The following is a 5,175-nucleotide window of genomic DNA, read 5'->3' as shown; positions in this document are numbered from 1 at the left end:
TAATTCACTGAATTTTTAACTGATCTTTGACAAAATGCTTACTACTGAATATACAAACTTGATATCACAGTAATTTAATATTTAAGGTCAACTCACTCTGTGCAATCAGGTTTGAAGTATGTTCTTCTTCCATGGTTCTTTTCTTTCTATTTCCAGAGCACCAGGATGTTTCCCCAGTATGGTCAGCTCATCTTGAAACCTCAGTTATGTTGTTTGTTTTTTCACCATGCTGTGATCCTGCTCCTTCTGATAGATATTAAGACAGGTAACTTCTACACAAACCTCAACTAATTTGAATACTTTAAACTCAATATAAAGTTAAACGAGGTTTGAAGATATTTCATGATTTTGCACATATACATCAGCACAATAGAAATAAAATGAAACAATCAAGAGTCAGCTGCAAAGAATCCACAAACATTAATGTGACTGTAAGATATAAACTTTGTCCTGTGCTTTTCAGGTCAGTCTGAGACAGTAACACCATCACAAACAATAATCACATTAGTTGGTGAGGATGTCATCTTACCATGCCACCTAGAACCTCCATCAGACGCTGTTTCTGAGATTCTGGAGTGGGGGAGACCTGACTTGGATCCCAGATTTGTCCATGTGTGGTTTGAGGGTCAAGACCATCTGGTTAATCAAAACCCATCTTACAAAGGAAGGACATCACTGTCCACTGAGAAACTGAAGCAGGGAGACCTTTCACTGAAACTCTCTATAGTAAAACACTCTGATAATGGCAGATATAGATGCTTTTTTCCCTCAGAGCACAAAGAATCTATCATTGAACTTCTTGTTGGTAAGTGGACATTTTTCATTACACTGTGAGATACAAATTGATGACAAATTAAAGGAAAAACTTTAACACACAGTAAAGTGATCCTTACAAAGATGTCTCTGTATATGCCGTGGGGAGCATTTGGCTGTATAGTTACATGAAACTGTTGCAGTTAATATAAAGCTGTTTTAAGTAATCAACTTTATCCAGTCCAGTCTTTGCTGGTTTTTTCCATTATTTTATCACACACCAGTCACTTTGTCCTTTACCAACTACAATGGTGCATATATTGTTTGATTTTTGCATTATATGGCAGGAAATAAGAAGGTTGATTCTATGCAGGTTTTGAATATTTTTGAAAATAATTTATCTTAGCTTTCCATCTTCATCCTAATAGAGCTTTGTACACTATGACCTTGTGTGAAACTGGCAATAGCACCATGGCAGTTTCTTGAACTGTGACATTTTCTAGCAACAGTTCAACCTTTATTTTCCAGCTGGAAATAAACAATTTGCAGAAGTAAATTATCGTTAGAACATATAACTCTGCTCAGTACGCTTGGAGGGAACCTTTATCCAAACTGATTAAAACATTTTTATTGCTGATATAATTGACCAGAAACACTGTGCTCTGTAAAAACACATTCTTCTCTTTGGCATCCTCAGGCTCTCTTTCATTACCAACAATATCAGGAATCAACATAAACACTAGCAGGGTGGTGTTACAGTGTGAGTCTGCAGGCTGGTATCCAGAGCCTGAGCTGCTGTGGTTGGACGGTGAGGGAAACCTCCTCTCTGCTGGACCTACAGAGACCCTCAGAGGTCCTGATGACCTCTATACTGTCAGCAGCAGAGTGACTGTGGAGAAGAGACACAAAAACAGCTTCACATGCAGAGTTCAGCAAAGGGATATGAAACAGAGCAGAGAGACACACATATGTGTTTCAGGTAAATTGTATTTCTTTTAATCTTTAGAAATATAAATAACAACAAAATTTGATTTTTTAAAAATGCTATAGTTAATTGATTGCACTAAAAAGATCATTATCAAATCTTGAAACTGAAAAAAGATGTTTCCAAATGGACACAAGCGACAATATTTAAAAATCTCTATAATTTAAAAAGAACCCAGTGGAACATCTGGCAGTGGATGTTTGGACATAATTGTTTGTTTGTTTTTTAAATACCAAAATACCCTATGGAAGGGGTGTTTTTTTGTTTTGTTTTGTTTTTTTCCACTCTGAAATATTGGCTGTGATCTGAAGACCCTATGTTATGTGTACCAGTTCAAGGATGACCCCAATCCAGAATGCTGAAGGCAGGAATCAAACTCGAACAGGTGCAGGGAAATCTGAAGAATATATAAAGTCCAAAACCAGAGAGTGGGTTAGGGAATACAGAACAAGAGAGCTCTGGGTAGGCCTGGAAACACTGGGAATACAAAGCCTGGGAACACACAGCTAGCACGACACAACATTGAACAGATGGAGACAGACTGAACACTACAGACATACGGAGGTAGAGGGATGTGAAAATAACAACACAGAATACCTCAGTTACCAAAATAAAACTAAATATAGCTAAATGTGCAGACAAACATACAAAGACAAGACTGGATGAACAGAATGGGAACACAAAAAAGAATTTACTAAATAAGCCCAAGGCTCTCCAAAATTTAACTTAACATGAAATAACAAAACCATAAAGAAATTATATAATGCATCAGGCAATAAACAAGACATGCAATACACGTAGGAAACTAGATAAACCATCACTGCATTAAAAATTGTTGTTAATCTGTAGTGAAAAGGATCAAGAAAAAACACTTTTCTAGTCTATTTGAGCACTCAGAGCTCCTTTTACTACAAGGCTCCTTCATCCAAACACACTTTCATGCAAACAATTTTTTAAGATGCAACAAAGCACTTTGTTTCACACTTGCACACACGCACACACTCCTAATGGGTGGAGGCAAAAAGGACACTTTGACATGTAGACTGGAGTAGCCAGGGACTGAGCAACCAACATTGTGATTGGTAGACGACCCTCCTAAGTCTCAGTTGCCCCAATTCGTATGTTCGTTAAGAATATGAAAAATATATTTTTTAATTTCAAATCTACAGGAAACAACCTCCTCTGATTCCATACACTTATACAATTGCTTCTGGCATCATTTTTATTAACTCAGATATGAAAGACAAGAAATGTTTTTTTCTCTTATTTGATTTTTTTTTAGACATTATTTATAGAGCCCCAGAATTTTGGGGAAACAGATTTTTGTATAAATGTAATTCCGTTGTCTTTTTCATTTCAGGTGATTGTGTTGCAGTTCCACATTTTCCTGCTGACCGTGTCAGCATTATCTTAGCAATTTGTTTCATATTAACTGCAGCAGCTATTTCTGTGTGGAAATGGAAACAAAACAGATCTAAAGGTATCTAACTCTGGTAACTCTTAATAATTTAATGTGAATAAGCATTAGTGACCTTTCCAGTGTACCTACTGTATCATGATAGATGGCATTCATTTAAAAAGCCCCTGATCCTAGATGCATGGCCCAGAATCTATAGCAATGAAATGTCAAAAAAATCTGTTTTGTTGAAGGGTAATTTCTAATATTCTATATTTAATGTCCATAATCTTCCTTCAAACCATATTAGAAAAGTTTTAATTAAATTATGTGACACATTTTTTTCTGCCAATTTCAACAAAATAACTATTTATGCGTTTACACAGAAAGAAAGAGACAGAAAGTAGAAGAGCTGCTCGTGGCAGAAAGGAAGAAGTCTGAAGAATTACAGAAGAAAGATGAAGAACTGAAAGACTTGGGGGAGCTGATTAATATACTGATGAAACAACAGATTGACCTGAAAGAAGTGAAAGATAAACTCGGAGATCAAAGCAATACATTTGCATCTGAGGTGGAGAACCTGGGCACGCAGTTTCTGGAAGTGGATAAGATCACAGAAAAGGACAGAGCAAAGGGATACATGGATCTGAAAAGCATTATAACTAAAAGCAAACACAAATTACCACAGCAAAGAGCAGCATATGGAGAGATGGAAACAAACATTGAAAGACATCTGATTAGCACGCAGCAAGCATGTAATAAAATGAGAAACATAAAAACAATAGCAGAGAAACAGAAGGAAAACATAATTTTGCAACTGCCAGAGATAAAGAAACAGAAAGAAACTATTCATAAGAAATCAAATTTAGAGTCAAACCAGGAAACCTTAAACATTTAAATACAACATATACAACTACTTAAAAAAACAACTCAGGTGCTAAAACAAACACACACACATATTATAGATGTACTGTATATAAGATAAGATAAGATAACCTTTATTAGTCCCACACGTGGGAAATTTGTTTTGTCACAGCAGGAAGTGGACAGTGCAAAAGTTATGACGCAAAAATTAGAATACAATAAGAATAAATACAGTACACAGCTGTACAGAATAGAATAAAATAATATACTATATACAGTAGAATAAAATAGAATAAAAATATACAATAAGATAAAAATAGAATACGAATGCTATATACAACTGAGTAAAAATACAACGATGCCAGAAAAGATTATTGCACTTAGTGTTATTGCACATGTATGGATGTGTGTGTTTGTTCAGTTAAAGTCTTTGTTGTGGAGTCTGACAGCAGTGGGGAGGAAAGACCTGCGAAATCTCTCCGTCCCACACCTAACAATATTAACCTAACAATATTTTTTTATTTGAGTAGAGTTAAATAAGATGAATGCAACTTTAGATGTGGGGTTTTTCAAATACATGAAGGTAAAGTTTGAGCTTTCTTTTTTTTCAGCTTGTTTGATTAAATCTCTAGCAAGAGCCATTTGCTCTTTTGGTGAAAAGGTTTAACTGAATAAAAAATTTAATATCTTTTTGCATTTTTCTGATGACATTTTCTGAAGGCAGTTATTTATTTATTTATTTATTTAAAAACTGTGCTGTAATAGAGAAGAAATCAAAGTTATCATCTTGTCCAGATTAGATCTAATTTATTTCTGTGCTGCAGTTCAGCCATTCAGTCATGACTCAACACATAATGCACATCACATTACATCAAAAGGTTCTTCAAAAAATAAAACTATACATTTCATAAACACAACAAATAAAGTTACATACTATAAAGTATTCTGGCAACCGTCAGTGCTACCTCTGGGCCTTCTTGTTTATAAACGAGTAAGCTGCTGATAAAATGAAGAATAGCCTGTATCCCTTTGGGGTGAGAAAATCATGACATATAATTTTCTTAGGTCAGATGGAAAAGATATCTGATCCTTAAATGGCTGAATGGGTCTAACAGAGCATGATACAGATGTATAACATGCTTATAAAATACGATGTAATGCAGCAGATGAACTTATC

The sequence above is a fragment of the Rhamphochromis sp. 'chilingali' genome, assembly GCF_963969265.1.
Source record: "Rhamphochromis sp. 'chilingali' genome assembly, chromosome: 1".
In the NCBI taxonomy this organism is placed as follows: Eukaryota; Metazoa; Chordata; class Actinopteri; order Cichliformes; family Cichlidae; genus Rhamphochromis; species Rhamphochromis sp. 'chilingali'.
Note: the sequence above shows the minus strand (reverse complement) of the source record.